The sequence below is a fragment of the Stomoxys calcitrans genome, chromosome 3 (genome assembly GCF_963082655.1).
Source record: "Stomoxys calcitrans chromosome 3, idStoCalc2.1, whole genome shotgun sequence".
Classification (NCBI taxonomy): domain Eukaryota; kingdom Metazoa; phylum Arthropoda; class Insecta; order Diptera; family Muscidae; genus Stomoxys; species Stomoxys calcitrans.
Window position 1 is genome coordinate 130,728,473 of NC_081554.1, and position 14,281 is coordinate 130,742,753.

General features: G+C 39.2%; 1 non-coding gene across 1 annotated transcript; it reads left to right on the forward strand.

The window, feature by feature from the left end:
* The first annotated feature begins 2,198 nt into the window (after positions 1-2,198).
* Trnap-agg (transfer RNA proline (anticodon AGG)) lies at positions 2,199-2,270 on the forward strand. Its single transcript has one exon. It is a non-coding gene; the product is annotated as a tRNA-Pro (tRNA).
* Positions 2,271-14,281: the final 12,011 nt, after the last annotated feature.

Consider the following 14,281-nt stretch of genomic DNA (forward strand, 5'->3'; position numbering starts at 1 on the left):
CCTCTAGGACGAAAAACATGCCCATACCAAATTTTAAGACGATCGGATGAAAACTGCGACCTGTACTTTGTACACAAATAAACATGGACAGACGGACAGATGGACATAGCTAAATCGAATCATAAAGTGATTCTGAGTCGATCGGTTTACTTATCAATGGGTCTATCTCTCTTCCTTTTAGATATTACAAACAAATTCACTAAGTTATAATAACCTGTACCACAATAGTGGTGTAGGGTATAAATAATTTTCGAGCGAAAATTTTTATAAACACAAAATTGACCAGCCAACTTTCATTTCATTTCGTTTTTATCAATCAACCCGGGCGTTACATTGATTTAAAATATTTTTGGTTTCAAAATGTTTGCGAACAAATTCGAAAACTTCTTTTTCAAACAGTTAGATTTTTTGTTACACAAGATTGGCTAAAAGCCTTGTTTCTGGAAAATGTTGGCCTTTCAAAAATATGGTGCTAGATATCAGCAGATTAAGCAATAGGTCTGGTTAGGTTAAAAAGAGGGTGCGTATATTTATCCGTCCCATGTCACTATGGACATATTCCTAAGACAGTAATAGGCATGTTGTGCGATCTAAATACTAAAAAGTAACCTCGAAAAAATTTAAGTAAGGAATTACGTACTACTAACAAAATCCCAAATTGTTCTCCATTCTACTCCCCTAAGTCGATTCAAGTCTGGTTTCGTGTCCCACCTAAGTGCCGCTATTAGGCGCGAATTCTGGGCAATCACATAGGAAATACTCAAACGTCTCACAATGATTCCCACATGCCCTTCACATGCTATCACTTGTGGCACCTATGCTGCGTAAATGATATTAACCTGGTCTTACCAATATCCAGATCCCCCCATAGGATTTTCATTGTCCTACCGCCCGTTTCACTGATCCACAGTGCTACATGCGCGTTCTTCGCCCACTCCCTTAGCTCGGACTTCGTCGATCTAAAAGGCTTCGCATTCGATGGTAATTCTCTGCTATTCATGTAAAATCGTCTACTCTTTCATTCCCCTTTACTTCGCTATGGCCCGGTACCCAGAGATGCCGATCGTGCCATCCTCAGAGAACGCGTTAATCTCCTGCTGACACTTCAAGATTGTTCGGGATCTTACCGTCCTGGTTGTTACTGCCATGATTGTCAGTTTACTGTCCATAAAAATGTTCACTCTCCATGTCATCGCGTCAACGCCATACCACCTCTATGAGCTTTCTCCCCCCATAGGATTTTCATTGTCCTACCGCCCGTTTCACTGATCCACAGTGCTGCATGCGCGTTCTTCGCCCACTCCCTTAGCTCGGACTTCGTCGATCTAAAAGGCTTCGCATTCGATGGTAATTTTCTGCTATTCATGTAAAATCGTCTACTCTTTCATTCCCCTTTACTTCGCTATGGCCCGGTACCCAGAGATGCCGATCGTGCCATCCTCAGAGAACGCGTTAATCTCCTGCTGACACTTCAAGATTGTTCGGGATCTTACCGTCCTGGTTGTTACTGCCATGATTGTCAGTTTACTGTCCATAAAAATGTTCACTCTCCATGTCATCGCGTCAACGCCATACCACCTCTATGAGCTTTCTCAATATGCTCACTAAGTCTATACTTCCAATTCAGATTCCTGTCCAAGATCACTTCTATGTATTTGAACCTGTCGGATATCGAAATCTTTCTGTTGAGGAAACGTGGTGCTTCAAGTTGGCCCACCTTCGTCTTTCGCCTTAAGGTATAGCCAAGTGGTTCGGCAGACGGACGGACATGGCTAGATCGACTCAGAATGTCAACACGATCAAGAATGTATATTATTTATAGGGTCTCAGATTAATATTTCGAGGTGTTACTTTACACCCCTTCCTTGGCGGTGGGTATAAAAATCACTTCAGAAGAACTTGATTACTAAAGGTAGTAGAAGAGATTGTTCATCTTCGATTCTTTAGTTAAAATAGAAGACATTTGTCAGCCCCAAACTGGTGTTGGAATGCCAGCACCAATATTAATTAAACAGAATTTATTAAGTTGCTAGCTGTGTATAAATGAAAGCAATCCATCGCTGTGTACTTGCATACTCTTGACTTAGCATTTAACGTTCATAGTGTGTGGGAACGCATGGAAATATGCCAAACAATCTCACAATCAGCAAAACTTTCGCTTTTGAACTTGTGGTTGTCGTGACTGGCCTAATACAACTGGCTCGTTGGTCTAGGGGTATGATTTCCGCTTAGGGTGCGGGAGGTCCCGGGTTCAAATCCCGGACGAGCCCAAGAAGATAAATTTTCATTTCATTTTTTTACGCTAATTTATGAATTTTAAAATTAAATGTATTTACAATTTGTCCTAATTAAACCACTGTTGAACATTATCATTTGCTATATAGAGTGCTGTCAATAGACATTTGTGCTAAATAAGAGCAATGATAAATTAATAAATTTTTGTTCTCCTATAGTTGTTGCTTTCGGGTCTTCATTTGTTGAGTTTCTTTGGCATTTCCATAAATTTTTGCTGTAAATTATGCAGCCTGTTTATCGTGTTGCTGCATATATTTATACCCTACAGCACCACCACTTTGTACATTTGTTTGCAACGCTAAGAAGGAGACGAGGTAGACCCATTGATAAGTATACCGATCGGTTTAGAATCACTTTCTGATTCGATTTAGCTATGCAGACGGACATAGCTGTATGTCCATGTATTCTTGTAATCAAGGTGCAAATCGCATTTGTTATCCGATTGTTACAAAATTTAGCACAAGTCACTTTTTTGACCCAAGGACGAACTCCATTGATTTTGAAAAATTCTAAAACGGGTGAATAATTTTATACAAATCGGTTCAGATTTAGATATACCTCCCATATATATCTACCATCCGATATTTAATTTTAAAGCTATAGAAGCCGCAATTTTGGTCCGATCCTTGCAAAATTTAGCATGAGATGTATAATTTGATGTCCCAATGCATGTGGAAAATTTCATAAAAAATCAGTCCAGATTTAGATATAGTTTCCATATATATCTTCCATCCGATATGCCCTCTTAAGGCTATATAGCCACAATTTTATTTGACGTCTAGGTCCGTGTGCTAAATTTTATTAAAGTCCGTCCAGATTTAGATATATGTAGCTAACGTATATATCTCTTTCACATGATATGGCCTTCAAGGCTCTAGTAGCCACAATTTAGGCCCTATCGTAAGAAAATCTTACAAGGTTCTACTCAATATATCAATAGGTATGCAAAATTAAAATCTGACTATATATCAATATAGGTTCCATACATTAAAAGTAGTACGCAGACTAAGTGGTGTAGGGTATAGGGTATTGCCTTTCCTTACTGGTTTCCCCATGCATTGGGTCGGAGGAAGTCAGCTAAGGAGGCGTCCTCTAAGATCATTTTATAACTCCAAGTAATTTTTCATTAGTCATTAAGTTACCAAATTTCGGCATGTAGATTGTCATTGTAAGCTTTTAATTCCCCTTATTTCTATGGATATCTCTTTTTGTTATTTTTATACCAACCACCATAGGATAGGGGGAATATTCATTAAGTTATTTCATTTGCAACATATCGAAATATACATTTTCGACCCTACAAACTATATATATTTCGGATCGTCGAAAAATCCTAAAGCTATTTAACGATGTCCGTTTGTCTGTCCGTCCGTCTGTTATAATCACTCTACAGCCTTCAAAGATTGAGATATTGAGCTGAAATTTGGCACAGATACGTCTTTTTGATGCACGCAGGTTAAGTTCAGATGGGACTATATTTAGATATAGCTGCCATATAGACCTATCTGCCGATAAAGAGTCTCAAGACCATAAAAGCTTTAATAATTACCCGATTTAGCTGAAATTTAAAACAGTGGGTAGTTTTAGGCCTCCCGTCATCCGACGCAACTTTGGTTCTGTTCGGACTACATTTAGATATAGCTGCCATATAAACCGATCTGTCGATTAAATATCTGGATCCCATAAAAGTTGCCTTTAATACCCGATTTCACTGAAATTTTAAACAGCGAGTTGTATTAATCCTCCTATCATCCGACCGATCAGTCGGTTAAGGGTAACATAAAAACAGTGAGTTATTTTAAACCTCCCGATATTCGACCTGAATATGGCACAGATCGGACTATATTTAGATATACCTGTTGTATATACCGATATGCCGATTAGGGTTCTGACTTCGATAAAAGTTTTAATTATTATCCGATTTCACTGTGAATCAGTAAGTTGTTTCAAGCCTCCCGCCATCTGACCAAGATGTTGTAAGGATCGGACGATATTTAGATATAACTGTTATATATACCGATATGCCGATTAAGGGTCTGAAACCCAAGCCCAATCCAATAATACATTTTTAATTGTTATACCCTCCACCATTGGATGGGGGGTATACTAATTTCGTCATTCTGTTTGTAACTACTCGAAATATTCGTCTGCGACCCCATAAAGTATATATATTCTTGATCGTCGTGAAATTTTATGTCGATCTAGCCATGTCCGTCCGTCCGTCTGTCTGTCGAAAGCACGCTAACTGCCGAAGGAGTAAAGCTAGCCGCTTGAAATTTAGCACAGATACTTCTTATTAGTGTAGATCGGTTGGTATTGTAAATGGGCCATATCGGTCCATGTTTTGATATAGCTGCCATATAAACCGATCTTGGGTCTTGACTTCTTGAGCCTCTAGAATACGCAATTCTTATCCGATTGGAATGAAATTTTGCACTGTTTTGTTATGATATCCAACAACTGTGCTAAGTATGGTTCGAATCGGTCCATAACCTGATATAGCTGCCATATAAACCGATCTTGGGTCTTGATTTCTTAAGCCTCTAAAGGGCGCAATTCTTATCCGATTGGAATGAATTTTTGAACGTAGTATTTTGTTATGTTATCCAACAACTGTACCAAGTATTGTTCAAATCGGTCCATAACCTTATATAGCTGCCATATAAACCGATCTTGGGTCTTGACGTCTTGAGCCTCTAGAGTGCGCAATTCTTATCCGATTGGAATGAAATTTTGCACGACGTGTTTGCTTATGATATCCAACAACTGAGCTAAGTATGGTTCAAATCGGTTTATAACCTGATATAGCTGTCATATAAACCGATCTGGGGACTTGACTTCTTGAGCTTCTAGAGGGCGCAATTCCTATCCGATTTGGCTGAAATTTTGCATGACGTATTTTATTTTTACTTTCAACAACTGTGTCTAATAAGGTTCAAATCGGTTCATAACCTGATATAGCCGCCATATAAACCGATCTGGGATCTGGGATCTTGACTTCTTGAGCCTCTAGAGGTCGCAATTATTACCCGATTTCCCTGAAATTTTGTACGACGGATCCTCTCATGGCCATCAACATACTTGTTTATTATGATCTGAATCGGTCTATAGCCTGATACAGCTCCCATATAAATCGATCTCTCTACTTTACTTCTTGTGCCCCCAAAGGGTGCAATTCTTATTTGTATTGGCTGACATTTAACACAGGTCTCCAACCATATCTTGATATCGCTCTAATAGCAGAGCAAATCTTTTCTTCTATCCTTTTAATACCCACCACCGAAGGATGGGGGTATACTCATTTTGTCATTCCGTTTGCAACACATCGAAATATCCATTTCCGACCCTATAAAGTATGTATATTCTTGATCAGCGTAAAAATCTAAGACGTCCGTCTGTCTTTTGAAATCACGCTACAGTCTTTAAAAATAGACATATTGAGTTGAAACTTTGCACTGATTCTTTTCTTGTCCATGAGCAGGTTAAGTTCGTAGATGGGCTATATTGGACTATATCTTGATATAACTCCCATATAGACCGACCCGCCGATTAAGGGTCTAAGGCCAATAAAAGCCATATTTATCATCCGATTTTGCTGATATTTGGAACAGTGAGTTGTGTAAGGCCCTTCGACATCATTCGTCAATTTGGCCCAGATGGGACCAGATTTGGATATAGCTGCCGATTTAAGGTCTTAGGACCATAAAAGCCACATTTATTGTCCGATTTTCTGAAATTTGAGACAATGAGTTGTGTTAGGCCCGTCGATATCCTTCATTAATTTGACCTGGATCGGCCCAGATTTGGATATAGCTGCCATATAGACCGATCCTCCGATTTAGGGTCTGAGGCCCATAAAAGCCACATTTATCATCCGATTTTGCTGATATTTGGGACAGTGTGTTGTGTTAGGCCCTTCGACATCTTTCTTCAATTTGGCACTGAACGGATCAGATTTGGACATAGCTGCCATATAGACCGATCCCTCGATTTGAGGTTTTCGGCCCATAAAAAGTGAATTTACTGTCCGATGTCGCTGAAATTTGGGACAGTGAGTTAAGTTAAGCCCCTTGAAATTCTTCTGTAATATGGATACAGATCGGTACAGATTTGGATATAGCTGCCATATAGACCGACCTCTGGGTTTTAGGTTTTGGGGCTATAAAAAGCGTATTTATTGTCCGTTGTCGCCGAAAAATTCAAAATTTCAATTTATTTGGCCAGCTTCCTTTGTCATACTGTGAAGGTTTTTTTTAAACATATTACTAGCTAACTTGGGCCCGCTCCGCTGCGCCTTCTTTTACTTTATATGGGACAAAAGTTTCCTTGGAACATTTATTTTCGACAATTAAAGGTCTTTTAGTGAATTACCATGCTACGAAAATAGTATATCGCTTGACTAACAGTTTAACAATATAAGTGCCATTATCTGAATCCCATATGATCTTTATTGGTCTACGAATTTAAGTTTGGATATAAGGTGTACTCCATTCTTAAAATACTTATTTTCAGCCCCATATTCTCATGATGTCTGATTTAGTGGTGTTTTCGGCGGAGAGGTGATCCCCCATATACTTGGCCCTGAAAAAATTTCAGCATCGTGCTCTTCTCTCAAATACAATTTATCTAAACCCCATATTGCCATTGGATTAAGAGGAGTTTACAGGATGAGGCGTCTCCCAAACACATGACCCAAAAATAGGTTATCAAATTCGTTTTCCAATCCCAAATACCTATCATTTGAGCCACATATTGACATGGTCGAAAAATTTTTTCCCTTTGGGGGTGTTTTGGGAAAGGCGTGATGCCCTACATACATTGTCTTACATTTGGATATCAAATTCGTATTCTACTCTTAAATACCTTTATATGAGCCCCATATTGCGATGGTGACTAAAAAATAGCTGTTTGTGGAATATTTTGGGAAAGGGGTAGACCCCAGAAAATTGGTTCCGAAAATGGGTATCAATTCTTGCTCTACCCCCCAATACCTTTCATTTAAGCCCCACATTGTCATGGTCGGTAAATATGCCCGATTTAGGTGTGTTTTGGGGAGTGGGGTTGTCCCCTAAATTGTAAGCCCTGAAAATATATCAGCAACGTGCTCTATTCTCATATATCTATACATCATTTATTTAAACCCCATATTGCTCTCAAAATTGGATATCAAATTCGTTTTTATACCCTCCACCATAAGATGGGGGGTATACTAATTTCGTCATTCTGTTTGTAACTACTCGAAATATTCGTCTGAGACCCCATAAAGTATATATATTCTTGATCGTCGCGACATTTTATGTCGATCTAGCCATGTCCGTCCGTCTGTCCGTCTGTCCGTCCGTCTGTCCGTCTGTCCGTCCGTCCGTCCGTCCGTCCGTCCGTCCGTCCGTCCGTCCGTCCGTCCGTCCGTCTGTCTGTCTGTCGAAAGCACGCTAACTTCCGAAGGAGTAAAGCTAGCTGCTTGAAATTTTGCACACATACTTCTTATTATTGTAGGTCGGTTGGTATTGTAAATGGGCCATATCGGTCCATGTTTTGATATAGCTGCCATATAAACCGATCTAGGGTCTTGACTTCTTGAGCCTCTAGAGTGCGCAATTCTTATCCGATTGGGATGAAATTTTGCACAACGTGTTTTCTTATGATATTCAACAACTATGCCAAGTATGGTTGAAATCGGTTCATAACCTGATATAGCTGCCATATAAACCGATCTTGGGTCTTGACTTCTTGAGCCTTTAGCGTGCGCAATTCTTATCCTATCAGAATGAAATTTTGCACGACGTGTTTTGTTATGATATCCAACAACTGTGCCAAGTATGGTTGAAATCGGTTCATAACCTGATATAGCTGCCATATAAACCGATCTTGGGTCTTGACTTCTTGAGCCTCTAGAGTGCGCAATTCTTATCCGATTGAAATGAAATTTTGTACTATGTGTTTTGTTATTATATCCAATAACTGTGCCAAGTATGGTTGAAATCGGTCCATAACCTGATATAGCTGCCATATAAACCGATCTTGGGTCTTGATTTCTTGAGCCTCTAGAGGGCGCAATTCTTATCCGATTGGAATGGAATTTCGCACGACGTGTTTTGTTATGATACCCAACAACTGTGCCAAGTATGGTTTAAATCGGTTCATAACCTGATATAGCTGCCATATAAACCGATCTTGGGTCTTGACTTCTTGCGCCTCTAGAGGGCACAATCCTTATCCGATTTGAATGAGTTTTTGCAAGAGGTATTTCGTCATGATATTCAACAACTGCGCCAAGTATGGTTGAAATCGGTCCATAACCTGATATAGCTGTCATATAAACAGATCTGGGGATTTGACTTCTTGAGCTTCTAGAAGCCGCAATTCCTATCCGATTTGGCTGAAATTTTGCATGACGTATTTTATTTTTTTAACAACTGTGTCAAATAAGGTTCAAATCGGTTCATAACCTGATATAGCTGCCATATAAAATCTGGAATCTTGACTTTTTGACCCCTAGAGGTCGCAATTATTATCCGATATGCCTGAAATTTTGTACGACGGATCCTCTCATGACCATCAACAAACGTGTTTATTATGTTCTGAATCGGTCTATAGCCCGATACAGATCCCATATAAATCGTTCTCTCTATTTTACTTCGTGAGCCCCAATGGGCGCAATTCTTATACGAATTGGCTGAAATTTTACACAGGTCTCCAACATTTAACTTAATTGTGGTCCGAACCGGACCATATCTTGATATCGTTTTAATAGCAGAGCAACTCTTTTCTTATATCCTCTTTAGCCTAAGAAGAGATGCCGGGAAAACAACTCGACAAATGCGATCCATGGTGGAGGGTATATAAGATTCGGCCCGGCCGAACTTAGCACGCTTTTACTTGTTTAATCTCATTTAAACTCCTTATTGCAAAAGTCAGCAAATACGTCCGGTTTGGGGTATTGGCCCTAAAAACTATGAATATTTAGTTCCACTCTCTTTAAGATTGTCTTGGTGAGCAAATACGTCCTATTTGGGGGTTGTTATGATGGTGGGACGTCCCCTAGACAGTTTTTGATATCAGATACGTGGTCTACTCCCACATACCTTTAATTTGAGCCCCATATTTCCATAGTCGGCAAACATGACCGGCTTACCTTTTCATTTGAGTCCCATATTGCCATGGTGGGTAAATATGTCCGATTTAGGGATGTTTTGAGGCTTGGGGTGGTCCCCCTAGCACTTGGTCCGACAATTGGATATCAGATACGTTTTCTTATCCTAAATACCTTTCATTTGAGCACCATATTGTCGTGATTCGTCTAAGTGTATGTTTGGTAGGTTTTAGGACGGGGCGGCCCCCTAGGTACCCCACCCAAATTTTGGAATCACAATTTTTTTTAGGGTACTATATGAGAGCACACAAAATTTCGCTTAAATCGCAACACCTATCACCGAGATCTGGCGTTTCTGAAAATAAGGGTAAGGGGGAGGGTCCGCCCCCCCCCCCCCCCCCCCTTCAGATATCAAAAAATTTAGTACTCTATTTTCACCACGGGACCATTATGCACCATCTGTGAAAATTTCAAGAAAATCGGTTCAGCCGTTTCTGAGTCTATAAGTAACACACAAACATACAAACATACAAACAAACAAACAAACCTACAAACAAACACAATTGATTAAAAAACCTATAAACCTTTGGTGAAATATACAACATTTTACTGAAAGATATTAAAAAAAAATAAAAGCGTGCAAAGTTCGGAGGGGTAGAATCTTTGGAACCCACTAAAATGGATTCTCAATCCGATTTGGCTGAAATTTTGTACAACGGATCCTCCCATGACCATCAACATACATGTTAAATCTGAATCGGTCTATAGCCTGATATAGCTCCCATATTATCCGATCTCCCGATTTTACTTCTTGAGACCCTAAATGGCGCAATTCTTATTCGATTTGGCTGAAATTTTACACAATACCTTCAATTATGGTCCGAATCGGACCATAGTTTGATATAGCTCCAATAGCATACAAATTCTTTTCTTTTTATACCCTCCACCATAAGATGGGGGGTATACTAATTTCGTCATTCTGTTTGTAACTACTCGAAATATTCGTCTAAGACCCCATAAAGTATATATATTCTTGATCGTCGTGAAATTTTATGTCGATCTAGCGATGTCCGTCCGTCTGTCCGTCCGTCCGTCCGTCCGTCCGTCCGTCCGTCTGTCTGTCGAAAGCACGCTAACTTCCGAAGGAGTAAAGCTAGCCGCTTGAAATTTTGCACAAATACTTCTTATTAGTGTAGGTCAGTTGGTATTGTAAATGGGCCATATCGGTCCATGTTTTGATATAGCTGCCATATAAACCGATCTTGGGTCTAGACTTCTTGAGCCTCTAGAGAGCGCAATTCTTATCCGATTGGAATGAAATTTTGCACGACGTGTTTTGTTATGATATCCAACAACTGTGCCATGTATAGTTCAAATCGGTCCATAACCTGATATAGCTGCCATATAAACCGATCTTGGGTCTTGACTTCTTGAGCCTCTAGCGTGCGCAATTCTTACCCGATCAGAATGAAATTTTGCACGTCGTGTTTTGTTATGATATCCAACAACTGCGCCAAATATAGTTCAAATCAGTCCATAACCTGATATAGCTGCCATATAAACCGATCTTGGGTCTTGACTTCTTGAGCCTCTAGAGGGCACAATTCTTATCCGATTTGAGTGAATTTTTGCACGAAGTATTTCATAATGATATCCAAAAACTGTGCCAAGTATGGTTGAAATCGGTCCATAACCTGATATAGCTGTCATATAAACAGATCTGGGGGTTTGACTTCTTGAGCTTTTAGAGGGCGCAATTCCTATCCGATTTGGCTGAAGTTTTGCATGACGTATTTTATTTTTACTTTCAACAACTGTGTCAAATAAGGTTCAAATCGGATCCTCTCATGACCATCAACAAACGTGTTTATAATGGTCTGAATCGTTCTATAGCCCGATACAGATCCCATATAAATCGTTCTCTCTATTTTACTTCGTGAGCCCCAATGGACGCAATTCTTATACGAATTGGCTGAAATTTTACACAGGTCTCCAACATATAATTTAATTGTGGTCCGAACCGGACCATATCTTGATATCGTTTTAATAGCAGAGCAACTCTTTTCTTATATCCTTTTTTGCCTAAGAAGAGATGCCGGGAAAAGAACTCGACAAATGCGATCCATGGTGGAGGGTATATAAGATTCGGCCCGGCCGAACTTAGCACGCTTTTATCGATTTGAACCATATTTGGCACAGCTGTTGGATATCATAACAAAACACGTCCGATAAAGCCCATCTTCAAATTTAACCTGCTTAGCACGCTTTTACTTGTTTAATAAAAGTTTTGTCTTAGGAAAAAAATTAATTAAAATGTTGTCTTTAGAAAACATTTTTAAAGAAATTTTGTCTTTAAAAATAGTTTCGAGACGGGGTCCGCCCCGTGTTGAAGTTTTGTCATAAGAGAATATTATGATGAAATTTTGCCTTTAGAAAAATATCATAAAATTTTTTTTAGATAAAATTTCATTATAATTTTGTTTACATTAAACATTTCATTACAATTTTGCTCTTAAGAAAAACAAATTTAAGGCGGCCCTGGCCTCAGCACAATGTTATCTCTGTACAATAGAATATTATAAAAATGAATTTTTTTCATTATAAAAAATGTTAATGAAATTTTTTGTTTAGAATAAATTTAACAAAATTTTTTTTCTTTAAAAAAAATTATTTTGGGGTGGGCTCGGGCCAGAAGTCAATTCGGAAGATCGGTTTATATCGGAGCAATATCACGTTAAAGACCGATACAAATCGTACGTGGCACAGTTTTTAGAAGTCATAATAAAAATTTCAACCAAATCGGACAAAAATTGCGGCTTCCAGGGTCTCAAGAAGTCAAATTGGAAGATCGGTTTATGTGGGAGCTATATCTAAATCTGAAATTTCAAGCGGCTAGCTTTACGCGTTCGACCTCTATCGTGATTTCGACAGACGGACGGATTGAAATGGCTAGATCGACTCAGAGCGTCGATATGATCAAGAATATATATACTTTATAGGGTCTTAGACAAATATTTCGAGGTGTACAAACGGAATGACTAGATAATTATACCCCCATCCTATGGTGGTGGGTATAAACAACTTTGAAGAGTGTATCTCACACATCGGTCTCATTTTCTACTTGTACACCACTGGTCTATACGGAACACCCAAACAAACAAATTGATTTGTATATACAATACATTTGTGAAGATGAGTTCATATATATTCCGCCATCTACTAATGCGGTTTGAAAAGCACCTCAGAGCTAAGGAAGAAGAATAAGATTATTAAGGGAGTCTGTAATGATCTTTTAAGCAATGCCAAACCATTTATATCCACTGCTTTCATAAAATTGAATGCATTGATATTGTAACAAGTAAAAAGGCGCTAAGTTCGGCCGGGCCGAACTTTGGATACCCACCACCTCGGGTATATATGTAAACCACCTTTCATCATAATTCGGTGAAAATTTCATTCCTTATGTCCCATATCAGTTATATCAAAATATGTTCCGATTTGGACCAAATACTAATAAGTACACTAGCTATATCTAAAAATAAACCGATCTGAACTATACACGACACGGATGTTGAAAAGCCTATCATAAGTCACTGTGTCAAATTTCAGTGAAATCGGATTATAAATGCACCTTTTATGGGGCCAAGACTTTAAATCGAGATATCGGTCTACATGGCAGCTATATCCAAATCTGGACCGATCTGGGCAAAATTGAAGAAGGACGTCGAAGAGCCTAACCAAACTCACTGTCTCAAATTTCAGCGACATCGGACAATAAATGCGTCTTTTATGGCCCCAAAACCTAAAACCTAGATATCGGTCTATATGGCAGCTATATCCAAATCTGGACCGATCTGTGCGATATTGCAGAGGTATGTCAAGGGGCTTAACTTAACTCACTGTTCCAAATTTCGGCGACATCGGACAATAAATGATCATTTTATGGGCCCAAAACCATAAATCAAGAAATCGGTCTATATGGCAGCTATATCCAAATCGGAACCGATCTGAACCAAATTGACGAAGGATGTCGAAGGGTCTAACGCATTTCACTGTTCCAAATTTCAGCAAAATCGGACAATAAATGTGGCTTTTATGGGCATAACACCATAAATCGGAGGATCGGTCTATATGGCAGCTATATCCAAATCTGGACCGATCTGAACCAAATTAACGAAGGATATCGATGGGCCTTACACAATTCACTGTCCCGAATTTAATCAAAATCGGATAATAAATGTGGCTTTTGTGGGCCTAAGACCTTAAACCGGAGGATCGGTCTATATGGCAGCTATATGCAAATCTGAACCGATCTGGGTCAAATTAACGAAGGAAGTCGAAAGGCCTTACACAACTCACTGTCCCAAATTTCAGCGAAATCGAATAATAAATGTGGCTTTTATGGGCCTTAGCCCTAAATCGGAGGATCGGTCTATATGGCAGCTATATCCAAATCTGCACCGATCTGAGCCAAATTCACGAAGGATGTCGAAGGGCCTAACACAACTCACTGCCCCAAATTTCAGCAAAATTGGATAATAAATGTGTTTTATGGGCATAAGACCCTAAATCGGCGGATCGGTCTATATGGGAGCTATATCAAGATATAGTCCGATATAGCCCATCTTCGAACTTAACCTGCTTATGGACAAAAAAAGAATCTGTGCAAAATTTCAGCTCAAGATCTCTATTTTTAAAGACTGTAGCGTGATTTCAACAGACAGACGGACATGTCTAGATCGTCTTAGACTTTTACGCTGATCAAGAATATATATACTTTATAGGGTCGGAAATGGATATTTCGATGTGTTGCAAACGGAATGACAAAATGAATATACCCCCATCCTTCGGTGGTGGGTATAAAAATGGCAAAATAACCGAAACCTCAATTGG